This window comes from Pongo pygmaeus, chromosome 17 (genome assembly GCF_028885625.2).
Source record: "Pongo pygmaeus isolate AG05252 chromosome 17, NHGRI_mPonPyg2-v2.0_pri, whole genome shotgun sequence".
NCBI lineage: Eukaryota > Metazoa > Chordata > Mammalia > Primates > Hominidae > Pongo > Pongo pygmaeus.
The window spans coordinates 73,459,264-73,479,460 of NC_072390.2; the positions used below are offsets into that span (position 1 = coordinate 73,459,264).

Sequence of the window (20,197 nt, forward strand, 5' to 3'; positions counted from 1 at the left end):
TTGGCAGAAAATAACCCCTCTGGCAGTACAATCACAGGTGACGCAGCAGGCAACAACGATTACCTGCTAAGACTGACAGACGGCTTCATTCCAAAAAAGAGACAAAATTTCCTGGGATATTGAGATCGCTGAGAGGGACAACAACATTAATGTTGTTCTACTTGGTGCAATGAGCATGGTATATGCTCAGAAATTATGTCAAATGAGTGAACATCTATCCAATCTGATCTTTGTCCAACATCCCTTTGCCAACATACGTAGGAAGGTTTTCCCTCTTCAGTCTGGTTCTCTTCTCTGTGTCAAATCTCAGCATCTCTCTGTTGAAACATTGATCTCCTACCTGAAAATTGCCCCAGGCTCCTGCGTATTGGTTAATATGTAGGTTCTACTAAACTAAATCTCTTATTCATCACTAATAGTTTGGTGCCTGGTTTGCTGGGGTCTTTTTTGGATCTAAACCGAAGCTTTACGTTCTCTTTTGAGTAGAGAAAGAGAAGCGTCTTTTGTTTTAACCACAAATAATTGAGGCTTCAAGTATGTACCACCTAGAAGACATCAGCATAACTGTACTGACTATAGCCAGGCACCATGCATTGAAAGTGAGGATGTCCAGTTTACCCTAGGTACAGAGCTATAAAATTGCAAGGTACAACAGCAGGGTTGCATTTAAAGATGAGGGAAATCAAGGTAGGATGTGAACTGAGGAGGACTATGGTGCAGATTACACCAGAAATTCAGGGGCCCCTTTGGATGGATCCATCGAAACAAACTTTCCCCTTGTAGATGGAAGGAAAAATAACAATTCACGGAAAAGTTTCTGGGAAGCTGAAGTTGGTGGGGAAATGCTTGGAGAACCAAGGAGGAAGAAAACATCTGGAATTCAATGTTGTGATTTGAGCTAGGAAGGCAAAATATACACTGAGGTGATATTTGTGCATATGGTAGCTTGAAAATTCACACACCTTACTTCTCAGGTGCCTGAGTAAACGCAGTCCCTTTATTTTGTCTCTGGAACTGATCCTGTCTTCCTCATGGGCCCCCAATCAGGGATGTGGAAGAGGAGTGGAAAATAACAAAATTTTCTTTCTGATTAAGCCTGTTCTGGTCCAATCCCTTGGGCAGTCCTCTAGGGAATGCTCACCTTCTAGTCCTGCTGGCCCCGCCCTCTGGAAGACGGTGTCTGAGCTGCCCCGCATGGGTAGGTGGAAGGGTGGCTAGTTCCTGTGTCCCGAAAGGGAAGCAGGCAAAGCTCTCCTGTCCTCTCAGTTTCCCTTAGCTTGCTCCACCACAATCCCGGCATCGCAAAACGTGAAGTCAGGACCTACGTGCCCCCCTCACCCTGACTCTGTCTCCGTCACCTTCCTCCTCCCAATAGCTCTGAGCAGGGAAGGCTGTGTCCACTTGTCCACACCCTCACACCTGTTTGCTTTCAGATTGTGCAGAGATACGATTCTCTGATCTAAGAAGAAAGGAACATAGAAAACTCTCTCAACAAAGCCAGACTGTAAGGTTATTGTCCTGCTTAAACAAATACAAAACCTATTTATTTTCATCTGTTTGCTTTCCACAGCACAACCCTTATCTATGCTCTCTCACGGTACAACCCACATTCTGATCTCTATGACATACAACCCCCATCCCCTCCTCCATCATGAACAACCCCATCCCCATCTCCATCACGAATAACCCTATCCCATTTCCATCATATATGACTCTACCCCTATCTATATCATATACAACCCCATCCCCATCTACGTCACATACAACCCCATCCCCATCACCATCACCTACAACCCCATCCCCATCTCCATCATATATGACTCTACCGCCATCTATATCATATACAACCCCATCCCCATTTCTATCACCTACAACCCCATCCCCATCTCCATCACCTACAACCCCATCCCCATCTCCATCATATATGACTCTACCCCATCTATATCATATACAACCCCATCCCCATCTCTATCACCTACAACCCCATCTCCATCACCTACAACCCCATCCCCATCTCCATCATATATGACTCTATCCCCATCTATGTCATATACAACCCATCCCCATCTATATCATATACAACCCCATCCCCATCTCCATCACGTACAACCCCATCCCTGCCTTCATCATGAACAACCCCATCCCTGTCTCTATCACATATAACCTCATCCCCGTCTCCATCACCTACAACCCCATCCCCATCTCCATCATATATGACTCTACCCCCATCTATATCATATACAACCCCATCCCCATCTCCATCACCTACAACCCCATCCCCATCTCCATCATATATGACTCTACCCTCATCTGTATCAGATACAACCCATCCCCATCTATATCACACACAACCACATCCCCATCTCCATCACGTACAACCCCATCCCTGTCTCTATCATGTACAACCCCATCCCCATCATGGACAGCCCCATCCCCATCTCCATCATATACAACGCCATCCCCACCTCCATTATGTACAACCCCATCCCCACCTCCATCACATACAACCCCATCCCTATCTCTATCATGTGCAACCCCATCCACATCTCCATTACATACAACCTCATTCCTATCTCCATCACATACAACCCCATCCTCATCTCCAAAACATACAACCCCATCCCCACCTCCATCACATACAACCCCATCCCCACCTCCGTCACATGCAACCCCATCCCCACCTCTATCACATACAACCCCATCCCTGCCTCTATCATATACAACCCCTTCCTCATCTCTGTTGCATACAATCCTCTTCACCTCATCACCATCTCACCCCCAAGATGGAGGTAACCCTAGTTTCCTGGGCTTCTTTAGAAGGCCCCAGAAACAAAAATGGGAAAAAAAACAACACATTTTTTTCTTAATAATTCACTGTATCTACACTATTGGCAACTGTACATGTTTCCTAGGACTGCAAATGACCACTAACTGGGCAGCTTAAAACACCACACCTTTACTCCCTCAGTTCTGGAGGCCAGAAGTGTGCATTCAAGGTGTCGCCAGGGCTGCACTCCTCTGGAGGTCCTCCCTTGCCTCTTCCAGCTTCTGGTGGCTCCTGGCCATCCTCGCCATTTCTTGACCTGTAGATGCATCACTCCGGTCTCTCCCTCCGTCTTCATGTGGCCATCTTCCCTCTATATCTTTTTGTGTGTCCTCTCTTCTTCTTATAAGGACACCAGTCACTGGATTTAGGGCCCGCTCTAGTCCAGTATGACCTTATCTTAGCAAATTATATCTGCAAAGACCTTATTACTAAATAAGGCCAACTACTGAGGTTCCAGGTGCACAAAATTGCAGGGAACATGATTCAACCCACTAAAGCAATCCATTCTTTTTCCAGCCTGTCCTTTTGGCCCCCCTCTCCATGGTCTCCCATTTGCTGTCCACAGTCAGCAGTGAAGCATAGTCACTTGACTGGGTGGGGTGTACACTTGAGAAGAGAAAGGTTTCAAATGAGATTTTAGTGGCAGGACAATGATAGGGAGGTTGTCCCTCTCCTGGAAGTTATGCCTACTTCTGTGCTAAGCAAAATCTGTCCAGAGAGTGGAATTCAGTGCAGCCAAGTCTATTCCTTGTCACTATCCTTGTCACCAGCCCAGCCTTCCAGACCCTGCAGTCAGTACCAGCCACTTCAGAATGTTCTGATGAAGACCAACCCATGCCTGAGTGGAATGTTCTGCTGTCTTCTTATGGACAGGCAGGGACTGAAGAGTTCCTTAAGTTTGTGGTCAGATTTAGACCCTGAACCAGAAATTTAAAAGATGAAGGAGTAAATGGTTCTCATGATGGTTATTTTCCCACCCAACCCCATCAGTTTGATGGTAAATGTGAAAGCACTTGTTTTTAAATCATCACTTTAAAAAAAAATGCCCCAAATCGCAAGGCAGTATCAAAATACCTGTGCTGACTCAGAAAGATAATTTTTCAAGCATCAGCAGAAAGGGGAACTTACAGAATTTGCAATTTTACCTCCTGCCCTACCTCCCACCCCCACCCCAGTTCTGCAAATGTGGTAGAGGCAGTCAATTGAAGGGGGCGGGGGAATATAATTTTTCATGTTTCTGTCTTGCCTCATTAACTAAGCTAATTCCTTTCAACAAATATTGACAGACACTGTGTTTCTTCTGCACATTCCAAGATGAATCAGACCTAGTGTCTGTCCCAACCCAGCTCACAGAATAACACCCCAGCTGGGCAAACAAATGACTATATGTAAAGGCTAGCACAGAGACAGAAATAACTTGCTACAGTAGAAATAATCTACTTGGGGGAGAAGAGAAGGGACAAGTGTATCAAGGAAAGATGCAGAATCAATATATTTGCTGCTGATGCATGTACATTCATTAATTCCTTTATTCAACAAATACTTGTTGAAAGCCATCTATATTCCTGGCCTTGTCCTAGCTTCTAAGGAAAACATCACCAGACAAAGTCTCTGTCTTCTTGAAACTTACTTTCTGTGTAGGGAGATGGTCAAGACTTAGGGTCAGCAGGTGTTCTATAAGGAGAGAAGGTTGTTAATGATCTAGAAAGAAAGCTATGGCAGTGGCCCAGATGAAATTATGAAGCCTGGGCTACCGTGGTGGCTGGGGGAATGGAGAGTGGGTTGATTGTGTCCCCCAAAAATAGGTTCAAGTTCTAACCCTTGGTACCTGAGAATGTGACCTTACTTGGGAATAGGTTTTTACAAATATAATCACATTAAAATGAGGTCATACTGGATTACAGTGGGCCCTAATCCAGTGACTGTTGTCTTCATAGGAAGAGAAAAATTTGAACACAGAGACACAGAGGGAAGAAGGCCATGTGATGATGGAGGCAGAGATTGGATTAGTGTTGGCTCCAAACCAAGGAACCCCCAAGGGCTGCTGGCCACCACCGGAGCTAGGACAGAAGTGTGGGATGGCTTCTCTCTCAGACCTCCAGGGAAAACCGATACTGCCAACTGTCTGCTGATTTCACACTGTGCCTTCTGAATTGTGAGAAAATAAATGTCTGATGCTTGAAGGCACCTCGGTTTGGGGTGCTTTGTTATGGCAGCCCTTGGAATTTAATACAGAGAGGAAAATTCCAATGCAGGAGACACTGCAGAATTAGAACAGACAGGATTTGGGAATGGGTTAGACGCAGGGCCTGAAGGATAAGAATGCATCAGCAACCACCCTCAGGACTCCAGCTCAGGGAGTTTCACTACAAATAGGCTCAGTGGGGGATGGAGACTGCTTGCTCCAGTACTTGATACACCAAGTAAGTGCTTAATAAATGTTGATATGGTTAGGCTTTGTGTCCCCACCCAAATCTCATCTTGAATTGTAATCCCCATAATCCCCAGGCATCAAGGGAGAGACCAGGTGGAGGTAATTGAACAATGGGGGCGGTTTCTCCCATGCTGTTCTCGTGATAGTGAGCTCTCACGAGAGCTGATGGTTTTCTAAGGGCCTGTTCCCTGCTTCACTTGGCATTTCTCCTTCCTGCTGCCTTGTGAAAAGGGTGCCTTGCTTCCCCTTCACCTTCTGCCGTGATTGTAAGCTTCCTGAGGCTTCCCCAGCCATGCTGAACTGTGAGTCATATTAAATCCCTTTCCTTTATAAATTACCCAGTCTCGGGCAGTTGGTTTTTTTTGTTGTTTTTTTTGTTTTGAGACAGAGTCTCACACTGTCACCCAGGCTAGAGAGTGCAGTGGCATGATTTTGGCTCACTGCAACCTCTTCCTCCCGGGTTCAAGCAATTCTCCTGCCTCAGCCTCCTGAGTAGCTGGGAATACAGGTGTGCGCCACAAAGCCTGGCTAATTTTGTATTTTCAGTAGAGGCGGGATTTCGCCATGTTGGCCAGGCTGGTCTCAAACTCCTGACCTCAAGTGATCCACCTGCCTCGGCCTCCCAAAATGCTGGGATTACAGGCATGAGCCACTGTGCCCACCTTCAGGCAGTTCTTTATGGCAGTATGAAAACGGACTAATACAAATGTGTTAGCTCAGCTATCGTCTTTGGGGCTGGAATGATGGACATTCATGTGGATGCTTCTCAGAGTCGATCTATGTGGAAGACAAAGGCAGTCTGCCCAGCACAGAGTTGGTTCAGAATGGTAACAGTAGGAAATCTGCCACTCCTGTGTCTCTGACTGCAGGTGTTTGGAGACGAAAACTAGGCATCACAGTTGCTGGTAGTGTGATGGGCTTCAGAGTACATTTCTCGCTCCCTGTCACTAAAGGCCACATCCTGATCCACCAGCCCTGATCATAAGACAGACTGTAGCATCGCGGAGTGGGCACTGACCTGCAGGTGCTCCTCCTTTCACCCCCTGGGGGATGTCCCCTCCCTGGCAGCCTGCCAAGGGTCCCCAGCCTCTAATTCTCTTGAGGATCTTGCCTAGGATCGCCGAGATCAGTGTGTCTTGTGCTTCAGTTGGTCCTTTCGACCAGCCATGAAGTAATGGGCTTCTCTGCCCTCCCTTTTCTCAGGTCTGGAGATTCAAAGGATCTGGCCTAGGGGTTAACAAGCCTGTTTATGCCCATCATTGGAACCAGCTTGATATGGTTTCGCTGTGTCCCCACCCAAATCTCATCTTGAATTGTAGCTCCCATAATCCCCACGTATTGTGGGAGGTACCCCATGGGAGGTAACTGAATCATGGGGGCGGGTTTTCCCGTGCTGTTCTCATGATAGTGAATAAGTTTCACAAGATCTGATGGTTTTATAAAGGGGAGTTCCTTGCACACCCTCTCTTATTGCCGCCATGTAACATGGCTTTGCTCCTGCTTCACCTTCTGCCATAATTGTGAGGTCTTCTTAGCCATGTGTAACTGTGAGTCTGTTAAACCCAGTCTCGGGTATTTCTTCATAGCAGTATGAAAATGGACTAATACACAGCTCAACAGGCATATGGCAGGGTCTGCCTGGTACAATCTTAACACAACACTTCAAGAGGGTGGGAACACACAAAACTGCAAGTTCGAGTTGTTCAAGTAACAACTGGTTAAGCCAGAGCCTCTTCTTAACAATTAGATTCACTCCATATGCGGATTTGGAAGTAATTAACCTGCACTTCTTTAAAATATGTTAAAATTCACATTTTCAGGAGTATAGTAACTAGCTTAGGTTAGTGAGATAACACTGAGATTCGAATCATATCTAGGTACCCACAATGGATAAGTCTAATCATTTCTTGGTTATTATCCTGATTTTCTCTTCTTTGTCAATGTATAATACCACAAAACAGCAAAGGTAAGCACTGAACAATTCAGACTTGTTCCAAGCTGTCTGAAGGGAAAGAATTCTCGTGTCTGACTTTGAATAGCACCATTATTAACCAATATTACTATTTATCAAATTGTTGTTATAAAGTCTACCTACTCTGGAAATGTCCTTGCCAACCAGGTGCTAAGTGTACCCTTTATCATCTGGTGGGATGTTGCAGGCCAGCTTTGCCTTGCACACTCCTGGAGAATGGGAGGGGCATGGATGAGGCCCAAAGAACCCCAGCCATTTCAGTGGAGACGCTGGTGGCTCAACATAGTGAACACTGTCTCATTCCCCCACCCTGAGAACAGGCTCTGCTACTTGTACATGGTTCTACATGTGAAGGCCCTGGGCCTTTTAAAAACTTTTTTTGAGACAGAGTCTCGCTCTGTCACCCAGGCTGGAGTGCAGTGGCACAATCTTGTCTCACTGCAACCTCTGCCTCCCCGGTTCAAGCGATTCTCCTGCCTCAGCCTCCCAAGTAGCTGGGATTACAGACACCCGCCACCACGCCTGGCTAATTTTTGTATTTTTGGTAGAGACGAGGTTTCACCATGTTAGCCAGGCTGGTCTCAAACTCCTAACCTCAAGTGATCCACCCACCTTGGCCTCCCAAGTGCTGGGATTACAGGTTTGAGCCACCACGCCCAGCCTTAAAAACTATCTTTTAAAGCTATTCATTAATTTATTGGACTAGACCACACACACAATTCATGAGGTATGCAGTGAACGGGTATGTAGTAAAAATTGTGTCCCTCCACCCAGTTACTCAGTCACCTTCACCAGAGGCCACCACTGTTATCGACAGTTATTTTAGTTTTGAGGAGAGCTAAGGAACTCAGACCTAAAATGGAATTAGGGAAGCTATTTAACCTCATCGATAGAGACAGAGCCTGGAGTCAGGCAGACTGCATTCAAAGCAAGGCTTCGTCGCTTCCTGACGTAGAGCCTGGCTGACAGGCTTTATCTCACAGGGCTGTTGAGATAATGAAATGAGCCAACCGCTGCAAAGTGCTTAGCCCAGGCCCCGCGCATTTCTACCTTCAATACGTGTCAGCTGTTATTAGCTACTGGGTGGTGGAGCTGGTGGAGGAAGGTGGGAGGGAAGGGTGGGGCATATTTAATCCTTTCTGGGGAAAGCCCTAAGCCCTCATTATACCAAGGGTAGAAATCCCTAGGAGTCTGTTAGAAATGCATGGTCTCAGGCTCCTCCCCAGACTCGCTGAATCTTGACAAGCTCCCCAGAAGAGAAGCACTGTCCTGTATGAACCTAGAGCCCCTGAGGGCCGGGCCACTGTCCTGTATGAACCTGGAGTCCCTGAGGGCTGGGCTGTGGCATCCCTGCCCCAGGGGAGATGGTGCTGCTGTCTCTTCATTGCAGACATGAGCCCTTAGACTTTGCATGATGAAAGCAAATGCTACCTACCCCCGACTCCCCAGCTTCCTATTCCACATAAGATCTCCTAAGCCCAATAACCTGTGACCTCACAGATGAATGGAATGTGTCCTCTTTCGTCCTGTAGCTCCACGGTAACCTGAGAGATGGCCTGGAGGCAGGGTGGCATGTTGTTTTTAAAGTGATACAAGAGACACAGTGGAGACCATCCAATGAGTGGCATGGCTGCCAGGATGCCAACTGGGACACTAAAGCCCTGGCAGTGGGGGCTGCCCAGCAGGGCTGGCCACTGGAAATAAGGTCTGTGAGGGTTGAGGGCTGAGAGGCTGGAGGGGCTCATGGGTGACCAGTGCTGCTGTTTGCCACTTGTTCTAAACCAGCAGACCATGGCTAAGGACACTGCCATACAGGAAGCAGCCCTTCCTCTAGGACAGAATCACACATGACGGTGGGGGAGGCATGTCATTAGACATCGTCCAAACCCACAGAATGGGTACCACCGAGAGGGAACCCTCATGTAAATCATGGACTTTGGGTGATGGTGATGTGTCAATGTAGGTTTACCAACTGTAACAAATGCAGTCTGATGCGGTGTAGATAGTAGGGGAGGTTGTGCATTTGTGGGGGCAGGACGTATATGGGAAATCTCTATACTTCCTGCTCAATTTCTCTGTGAACCTAAAAGTGCTCTAAAAAATAAAGTCTATTAAAGAGAAAAAGAATTATATATATATGAATTACATATAAACTATAGTGTGTGTGCATATATATACACACTATATATACACACATATATACGTGTGTGTGTGTATATATATATATATATACACATACATATACATACACATACACATATATATATAGTTTGTCATTGGATCAGCTGTAAAAGAGGAAAGAAAACCAACATTGAGGCCCAGGACAATAGCTTTTAAAAAATTACAATAGAGCTGAGTGCATGCAGTCCCAGCTACTGGGGAGGCTGAGGTGGGAGGATTCCTTGAGCTCAGGAGCTTCCAGGCTGCAGTGAGCTATGATCACACCACTGCACGGCAGCCTGGATGACAAAATGAGATTCCGTCTCTAAAATATATAAAAAAAATCACAATGACAATAGAAATCACTTAGAGCTGGACAATCCAACCTGGGAGCCTCGAGCCACATGTGGTTAGTGAGGCTTGAAATATGCCTAGTTTGAAGCAGGAACTGAATTTTTAATTTTAATTAATGTGCATGTAAATTTAAAAGCTGATATATGTGATATTGTTAGGAAAAAATTTTAATAGGTTTGGAACAATTTGGATATGTGAGTCTACCCTTCCAAATTAATTTCATGAACTCTAAATACAGATCAAAGAATAATTAGCATCCAAATTGAGATACGCTATGAGTGGAAAATATACACCAGGGTTTGAAGACTTAATACCAAAAAAAAGTAAAATATCTCAATAATTTTTATATTGTTTACATATTGAAATATTTGGTTATACTGAGTTAGTAAAATATACTATTAAAGTTCACTTCACCTGTATCTTTGTACTTTTTAAAAATCTGGCTTCCAAAAAAAGTAAAAGACATAAGTGTCTTACCATCATACACTGCTGGTAGGAATGTAAAATGGCATAGCTGCTTTGAAAACCAGAGTGATGATTCCTCAAAAGGTTACACATAGAGTTACCCAGCAATTCCACTCTTAGGTACTTACCCAAGATAATTGAAAACATATGCCCACAAAAATATCTCGTACATAAATGTTCATAGCAGCATTACTCGTAATGGCCACACAGTGGAAACCACCCAAATGTCCATTAACTGATACATGACTAAAACCAAACCTGGTATGCCCATATAATGGAATATTATTCAGCCATAAAAAGGAGTAAAATATTGATAGATGCTCCCACATGGGTGACCCTTGGAAACATTACACTAAGTGAAAGAAGCCAGACACTCAAAAGCCATCTACTGTATGATTACATTTATACAAAATGTCCAGAATAGGCAAATCTATTCAAGACAGAAAGTATATTAGGATTTGCCAGGGGCTGGGGGAAGAGGGGGAGAGGAAGTGACTGTTAATAGGTATGGGTTTCTTTCGGGTATAATGGAAGTGTTCTGAAATTAAATAGTGGTAATGGTTGGTTGCACAATTTGTTATTGTACTTACAAAAAATTACATATTTGGCTTGCATTAAATTTCTATTGGACAGCACTAATTTTAACATAACTATTTTCTTTCCCAATTGTCATTAGCAATGGCATAGAATCTAGCCAAAGCTAATCAACGTGGGGTGATTTTTGCCCCCATCCCCACCCCATGGGACATGTGGCAATGTCTGGAGACATTTTTGATAGCCACAACTGGGGTTGGGGTGAGGGGAAGAGATTGCTACTGGCCAGGGATGCTGTTAAACATCCTGCAACCCACAGGCAGCTGCCCGGAACAAAGAATTATCTGGCCCACAATATTGTAGTGTGGAGGTTGAGAAACCCTGCACTAAAGGCTGCTCAGAGGATCCCTGCCCCAGCTACAACCTCCTTTGCTCCATCTCTGCTGCTTTGACTTTCCAGGGGTCTGATTCAGGGTGTGGCCTTCTCAGAAGACTTTCTCCTGGAGTCCACCCCATCACAGTCCTCAGGCCAGGAACTCCTAGTGATTCTGTGGACTTGGAAACTTCCTAAGAAGAATCCTGAAAGGGCCCAGGGATTCTATAGTTGATTGGCTGTGGAGTCTCTGACTCAGGCCTTACCTTCTGAGGCTTCTTTAGTCCCCAAGTGTGATACTCTCAACGAAGCTGGCTTCATGCCAGGTAGATTGCCATTTTTCTTGTTGTTTTCTCTTCCACGTCAGATTTTCTAAGCCGAAGACAACTGGAATTTGCAAAGTCTGCCTGAGGAATGGGCTGCTTCTCTGACACCTGAAGTAAAAACCCAACCAGGGATATCCAGACTTGCCTTCAAGCATGTTATTTTCAAATTACCTACTCTGTCTGTTTCTGATAACTGCTGTAACAAATTACCACAAATTTAGTGGCTCAGAACAACATAGATTTATTACTTTACAGTTTGGGAGGTCAGAAGTCCAACATGAATCTCAATGGGCTACAATTAAGGTGTCAGCAGGGCCATGTCCTTCTGGAGGCTACAGAGGAGTGACATGGTTTGGCTGTGTCCCCACCCAAATCTCATCTTGAATTGTAACTCCCACAATTCCCACATGTCATGAGAGGGACCCAGTGAGAGGTGACTGAATTATGGGGGCAGTTCTTTCCTGCACCGTTCTCATGATAGTGAATGAGTCTCACAAGATCTGATGGTTTTGAAAACAGGAGTTTCCCTGCAGAAGCACTCTCTTTGCCTGCTGCCATCCATGTAAGACATGACTTGCTCCTCCTTGCCTTCTGCCATGATTGTGATGCCTGCTCAGCCATGTGGAACTATATGTCCATTAAATCTCTTTTCTTCCCATTCTTGGGTATGTCTTTATCAGCAGCATGAAAACTAATACAGGGAGAGAATCCCCTCTGTCCAGCTTCTGGAGATGGCCTGCATCCCTTGGCACATGGTCCTTTCTCGACCTTCAAAGCCAGCACGGTAGCATCTTCAAATCCTTCTCTGACCGATGCTCCTGTCTCCTTCTTCCACCTATAAGGACCCTTGGGACCAAGTGGGACCACCTGGGTCAAAGCTAATCTCCCCATGTCAGGGTTGATAACCTTAATCACATCTGCAAAGTCCCTTTTGCCATAATTCACTTCAGTAACATATTCACAGGTTCTGAGAATCAGGATGTGGATGTCTTTGGAGGGAATTATTCTGCATACCATACTGTTACATGGGCATGGGCAGTCTACTGCAGGAGGCAGGGTTGCTTAGGCACACTCTGCCGCCTTCGTTCCATAGGGAAAAGAAATAGGGTATTTTTGTTTTTCCAGAGTTGGAGAATTTGCCCAATCTGAGTTCTCAGGTAGTTAGATGCTGACTTTCCAGGTCTAATTCTCAGCAGGCCTATGCCCCAGAATGGCCAGTGAGAGATTTACTTTTCCATTTTTATATCTTTGAATAGCTTCAAGTGAATTACTGTGATTCAGATTTTTTTTTATTATTTGGCATTACAGTGCTTCTGAAGTTGTCACACTTGCTGAGTTTAAATCCCCTCTAACGGGTAAACCTATCAGATTACAGGACAATGTTCAACTTAACATTTATGGAGATCTGTCAGATACTGTGTGTGCCCAAGAAAGCTCAGCACTGACCCACAAGGAATATAAAATCCAGCAGGGGAGATAAATAAGTATACTGCCAATCTAACCCCAGTGTGATGTGCAGCAAAGGCTCTAAAGTCAGTAAAATAAAGAGCTTTAGGACTACTGGGGAGGGTGTGAGGCAGGGCTGGATGGTTATGCGAGGATGCTGAAATATTGAAAGGGTGATGAAATAAGCTACATTGGAACACTGGGCCTTCAAGAATGGGCCAGAATCCTTTAAGGTCAAATCTAAAAAGGGGATATCCTCAGTGTCCTGGAGGACGGGAAATCAAACCTTAATGGTAGGCATTAGGAAATTGTCTTAAAGATCTCCCCCCTCAAAAGCACACCCTGAGACAAGAACGTGGATGCAGTTAGTTTATTCAGGAGATGATCCCAGAAAACATGGGGAGAAAGGGGGAATATAAGATGGAAGCAAAAAACCACCAGGAAGTGGGACATGAATGAATATGGGCTGCTGTGGACAACAGGGGCCTGATCACATGGGGATCCTCTAAGGAATCATGTAATGAATGCCTTAGACTCACTCCACAGGAAGCTACAGAGTCTGGGACACTGTCTACCAACTCCCACACCCATTGGTGGAGGACTTTCCTGACTTCCAGATCCACTTTCTGGTGTAGCCAAGCAACCTCCCAGCTCATGAAGTTCTCAGGCTGTGGGAGCTGTCAGGTGGTGGAAGCTGCCTTCACCTGCAGCTGCAGGGAACCCAGGTGGATTGAGTAGCTATGGGGCGGGGCATTATCAGCACCTGCCTTGGGAGTAATTGAGTACTTTCAACAATCTGGATGTTGGGGCCAATCCATGGGGTTCTTTCACCTGAGTTATTCTGACTACACTCAGTCAGCATTCAGTGATCATTCTCACCTTCACTTGTTTCAGTCTGTGCTGTGTTGATATGATTTTCTTATGGAGCTTGAGTTCCAGTTTCGTCACTTACAGATAGAGGTGCCCTGGGCATGTTAATTAACCTCTTTGAGCCTTGTGGGCCAGCTCACAGTTTTGTTACATGGACTACCAGAAATGCCAAATGTTGGGCATTAATATAGTACTTGGAGCACACAAATATTCAATAAACAGTTGTGATTTTGTGGATATGGCAACACTTCTGTTTCTCTCTACCATCAGTGCAGACTTTTGACCTATAGAAGTTGAGATGATGATCTAAAAATTTACCTCCAAGATGGTTTCATTTTCAGTCTTTTTAACTATAGAACTGACTGATGTAATTTGTGACTTACTGCTTATTTTTGGTAAGTAACAATTCCATTTCAGAAAAATGCCTTACTGAAGTGTCAGTTGGTGTCGTGCCATAAGCACAATATCAGCATCATTCAAAAGAACCTAGAGCCTCCCAGTGAATAGGCTAACCTCTGGTATAAATTAGTACACATGGAAGCTATTTTTGACTACAGGGATGCCCTTTAGTGGTTCACTACATTTATGTACCAAATGGCTCCCAAATTACCTGGAGCTGTGGATGTAATTTCTGAGGGTGAATTTATGTCTTAGCTCAGGCTGCTATCACAAAAGGCCATATGTTGAGTGGCTTAAATAAGAGACATTTATTTCTTCTAGTTATGGAAGCTGGGAAGTCCAAGATCAAGGTGCTGCTGATTGAGTTCTTGTTGAGGGTTCTCTTCCTGACTTACAGGTGGCTGCCTTCTCGTTGTGTCCTCAGATGGCAGAAAGAAGAGCGGAAGCAAGCTCTCTGGTATCTCTCCTTACAAGGGTTCTAATCTGGTCATGGGGCCCCAGCCTCATGACCTCATCTAAACCCGATTACTTCCCACAGACTCCACCTGCTAATAGTATCACATTGGAGGTTAGGACTTGGACATATAAATTTTTAGGGGTTACAAACATTAGCCCATAGCACCTTAGGATTACACAGTGATGCTCCCCCTGGGGGAATTTGGCAGCTCATATAATACAGTCTTACTTATATATGGTTCTAGAAATATAAGAAAGGAAATTATATCCATATCTATTGGCTCAATTTTTTTTTACAACACTCATTTTTAGAGCCCTTGGACTTTTGAGGGGCTCCTATCTAGCATCTAACTTTCAATATCTGCTCATGATCACACTATTCCCTCAGTGATCAAAGAAAAACATTCTCTTGCTGGTTTTTCGTCTCTTAAAGGATTTTTAAAAGCTGTAGTATTATAATATGCATACTATTTTTCCAGTAAAACAGAGTGGAACTCATGTTGTGAAACAGCTAGAAAGGGGGAACAGAGACATTTTGTTTTTAAAACCATGACATGTATTGTCAGTTACCTTAGGTAAGAGTGAAAGAAGTGACTTTGAGACTGACTCATTTAAGCTAGAATTGGTGTGAGGTATAAGGGCATTAAACTGAGAAAAATGACCAGGACTGTAGCTTTGGTTCTGCCAATAAACAAACGGTGTGACCACAGGCAAAGAGATTAATCTTTCTCTCATGAACCTGTAAGTTTCTCAAGGGAAGAAACAACATATATATTGCTTTGTAAATTGTTTCCAAGCATTTAAAAAATATCTTTAAATATTTTCAAGGCATAATTTTTAATGCCTGCATAGTCCAAGGAATATTGTACCATAATATATTTTACCATTCCTCCACTGTTAGATTGTTCTCAGTGTTTCATTATTATGAACCATGCTACAATGAAAAGACTCTTGTCCCGATGGCTCTATTTATACTTCTGATAATTTTATTAGGCTAATTACAGGGCCAAAATTTACACGTTAAAGGATTAGTAAATATCACCAATTTGACATCCAGAAGGGTTGTACTAATTTGCACTCGCCAGCAGTGTAAGAGAAAAATCTGTTTCCATACAGTCTTATTAGCATGAAGTATCATCACATTAAGAACAATCTCTGAAAATTGAGAAAGGAAGAAAAGGAAGAAGGGAGAAAGGAATAGAGTTGATAAGTTTATGATGAATTTCATGAATTGCGTATTTGATGTCTTTGTTCTTTTTTTTTTTTTTTTTTTTTTGGAGATGGAGTTTCGCTCTTGTCGCCCAGGCTGGAGTGCAATGGTGCAATCTCAGCTCGCTGCAACCTCTGCCTCCCTGGTTCAAGCGATTCTCCTGCCTCAGCCTCCCACATAGCTGGGATTACAGACATGCGCCACCACACCCAGCTAATTTTGTATTTTTGGTAGAGATGGGGTTTCTCCATGTTGGTTAGGCTGGTCTCCAGCTCCCGACCTCAGGTGATTTGCCCACCTCGGCCTCAAAAGTGCTGGGATTACAGGCATGACCCACCACACCCGGCCCTGTTCATTTTTTATTAAGCTATTCATCTTTTCTTATATCACTTTCTTTGTACATCACAAGTGCTTTTCTAAGTTTTTGTTTTTAATATCAGTTTATGGTGGGGGTTTTTGTGCAAAATTCTTACATCATCAGATTTCTTTTTTTTTTTTTTCCTTTTTGCTTAGACAGACTTTCCTCACCTTGAAAGCCACAGTCTCTTCCACTTTGTTTGATATTTATTTTGGCAGCTGATGTAAAATTAGGGATTCACAGGACCTCACTGCCTTGGAAATTAACAGATCTTCATGTTTGACCCCTTCAGTTTACACTGAGGAAAGAGGCCCAAAGAGAGGAAAAGAAATTACCCAAGGATATACAGTTGGTTAATGGCAGAACCACAACTAAAATCTAGCTCTCAGTTTATGTCTTCCTTTTTTAAAAAAAAATTTTTTAAAAGTTTTCAATATTATCAGTAAAAATAATTTCCTTAAACATTTAAAAACATTAACCACCCCTCCAAATGTTAGGTTCCTTGCTTCCCTCTCCAGAGTTAATCCTATCATTTGAATGTATTCTTCCAGATCTAAAAAATAATTTTATGTATTTATATATGTATATACAAATAACATATACTACTATGGAATGGTTGGGGGGCATAAATTGTATCATATTGTATGTATTATTCTTCAATGTACCTTTCTAATTCTATATTGTTTTGAAGCATCCATCATTTGAGCAGGCCACATTTTATTTAGCCAGTTACCCATGAACATTTCCTTAGAAACAATTGTACAGCACACATGACGTCACATGCTTCCTTGGGCCTTCACGCAAGCTTCTCTCAAGAGTCGGTATTGGGAAGTGAAACTGCTGCATCATGGCTAATGCCTTTTTCAGTTTTAAGAGATTTTAAGAGATTTTTAAAGAGATTTTGCCAAATTAATCTTACTGGCAATGTACCCGTTTCCTTATAATATCAGCTTGGTACTGTACTTTTAATTTTTTTATCTATCTGATGAAAGATGTTATATCTTTAAAATTTGTATTTTCCTAATTACTCATAAGGTTGAGCATCTTCTTGCATATTTATTGACCATTTATCTCTTCCATAAACTTTGTATATATTTACCCTTTAAAAATAATTCAATTGTTAGGGATGTTTTATCTATTTGATTTTTATATACCCTGGAAATTAATCTTTGTCTATTACAGTGTCCTACATACAAAGTGTATCACTTTAATTTTCTTAGCGGTATTTTTGTTCTATAGAAAAATTTTAATTTGATGTAATCAAAATTATTGATATTTCTCTTTTTTGTTCTTTTCTTTTTTGAGATGGTGTCTCGCGCTCTCACCCAGGCTGGAGTGCAGTGGTGCAACCTCTGCCTCCCGGATTCAAGCAATTCTTCTGCCTCAGCCTCCCGAGTGACTGGGACTACAGGCGTGCACCACCACGCCCGGCTAATTTTTGTATTTTTAGTAGAGATGGGATTTCACCATATTGGCCAGGCTGGTCTAGAACTCCTGACCTCATGATCCACCCGCCTCGGCCTCCCAAAGTGCTGGGATTACAGGTGTGAGCCACTGCACCAGGCCTGTTATTTTCCCAAGAAGATCTTATATCTCTCAAGATCATGAAAATCATTTTGAAAAATTTTTTCAGTACTTTATAGTTTTTTAAAAATTTTAACTCAGAGATCAAATAACATCAGTTTATTGGGGGTCCATTTTAAGGTACTGATGCCTTTTCCATATGGTGGCTAATTGTGTCAGCATTGAAGCACTTGTCTCTTCCCTACAAGTTGAAAGACTGTTTCTATCCATAAACCAAATTCCAGTATTGGATTCTGTACTCTTTCCTCAGTTTGGTTTATCTACTTATTTACAGCAACTCCCACACTATCTTATGACCACAGCTTTATCATTTGTCTTGATATATGATTGGTTAGTTCAATGCTTTTTCCATCTCCTTTCAGAGATGCAAGTTCATCTTCTATCATAGCCAAAGAAGACCAACAAAGACCAACAGAGGCCATGTCTCTGGCATTCAGCTCCAACAGCAGGCAGTAGATTTGTTACAGAGACTAAAACCCACCTTATTGCCAAGTGACCCTCCTCTCACTAGCCTCCCCTGCTGCCACCCAAATTCCTGCCACTGAACTACTCCTCAAAATAAAACACAGCTGTAAAATGCACACCTGTTTTGGATTAGTTACAATAAATCAGGATCTGTATTTATTTCAGTTCCCTGGACAGGTGAAGAACAAGCTGAGTTTATAGCAAGCCAACTAGAAAGCAGAAGAAAATTCCAATCACGAGTTTTTCCTCTTAGGGCAAAGGAGGTTACACTTGAGGAGCCTAAATTTCTTGTTGTTTCCAAACTCCTGTGAGTCTTTACAGAAATGCCTGTAAAAGTTGTAGTATTCACTCTCTAGATCCATCTAACTGACCCCATGGTTTCCAAACTTTAATGCCCAAGAGAATCCTCAGACAGCATATTAAAAATGCAGGTTCAGGCCTGCATATTTCTTCACGGTGGCTCACGCCTATAATCCCAGCACTTTGGGAGGCCGAAGGAGGCAGATCACCTGAGGTCAGGAGTTCGAGACCAGCGTGGCCAACATGACGAAACCCTGTCTCTACTTAAAAAAAAAAAAAGCCGGGCATGGTGGCGGGCCTCTGAGGTCCCAGCTACTCGGAAGGCTGAGGCAAGAGAATCGCTTGAACCTGGGAGGCGGAGGTTGCAGTGAGCCGAGATTGCACCACCGCAGTCCAGCCTGGGTGATAGAGCAAGACTCTGCCTCAAAATTAATAAAAATGCAGGTTCAGCAAGTCTGTGGTAAAACTTAGGGATCTATGTTTTTTAAACACGCACCTCATCAGGTGATTCCAATGCAAATAGTCCAGGCCCTCACTTTAAGACATTGCCCTGGGGACTCCAAGTAGAGTAGAACCACCTGAACACGAGACATCCAAATCCTTAGTGCAGGCTGTTTGCCAGGACATGTTTCTGTAATGAGTTAGCTCTGTGAGATCGGTCTACAAGGGAATGATGTCAGTATAACCAACACTCTGCATTGGTTCATACGCAGTTTTTCTTTGGCAAAGGGAACCAGAATAGCTGGAATAAATTACAGAAAATTGAGCAGTAAAACAAGCCTTTGACTCAGCCTTTGCATTGGCAGCAGGGGCCCTATTAAGTTGTATTTTCACAGAATTTCAAATGTAGCCTGACCTCAGAGGTCCTCTCTCCTAAGAAGCACACTCCAAGCCTGTGTGTCTAAGGGCAGGTTGAGCGGTGCCCCCAGACCCACTTTAACAGCAGCTTTGCTGGCTCAGAGATCCACTTCTGTCTTTGAGGTCTCAGCACCCTCAAGCTGGCTCTGTCTGAAAGAGCTCCAGCATCTCAACTCTATTGTGTGTTTTTAATATCTGCCATGGTGGCCTCCTGCCAGCCTGGGCCACCTCCCTGGGCAGTCCAAGTGAGGTTCCCAGGCACATTTTTTATTTTGTTAGTCTCTGGTTTCAAAATGGTCTGTTTCCTAAGTGACCTTTTGGGGATGCTAATTTTCCCCCAAAGCCCTTACACTTGAAGTGTGTGATTTTTCAGAATGCGAGGTGTTTCTGGGATGCATATATGGCACTAGGACAGGAACGCCTTATGTGTGAAGAATACCCATTGCTTCTGTTTGAAAAGTGGTATTGAATAACCTGATGCTGTGTTCCTTGGCTAAGATTGTGGGAAATCAGGGACAAGGACTCCAGAATCCCCAAGAAAGTACATCACAAGCTGTATAGCCTTTAGCTCTCTGCAGCCCTACTCGGGGGAGGTGGAACTTGGAACCCCCCAGGATTTAGCTCCATGTGGGCTCCAAGACTCTCAACCACGGCTGTGCCTCGGTTACCCAGGGTCAGCTGGAGCTTCCATAAGGGCATGCATGCCTGAGCTCTACCCTAGATCTATTGAAATAAGGACCTCCAGGGTGGGGCTTGTACATCTGTATACAGTCAGCCTCTGTATCCGTGGGTTTCACATTTGTGGA

The 20,197-nt window shown here is 43.7% G+C and overlaps 1 protein-coding gene and 1 long non-coding RNA gene across 6 annotated transcripts in view; one reads left to right on the top strand and one right to left on the bottom strand.

The window, feature by feature from the left end:
• The window catches only part of ALPK2 (alpha kinase 2), a 157,773-nt gene that overhangs the window by 76,938 nt on the left and 60,638 nt on the right, over positions 1–20,197 (bottom strand). The gene's annotated exons all lie outside the window — the stretch shown is intronic.
• Positions 8,757–18,349, top strand: LOC129018972 (uncharacterized). Its single transcript, XR_008495467.1, has 2 exons — positions 8,757–8,938; positions 18,131–18,349. It is a non-coding gene; the product is annotated as an uncharacterized LOC129018972 (long non-coding RNA).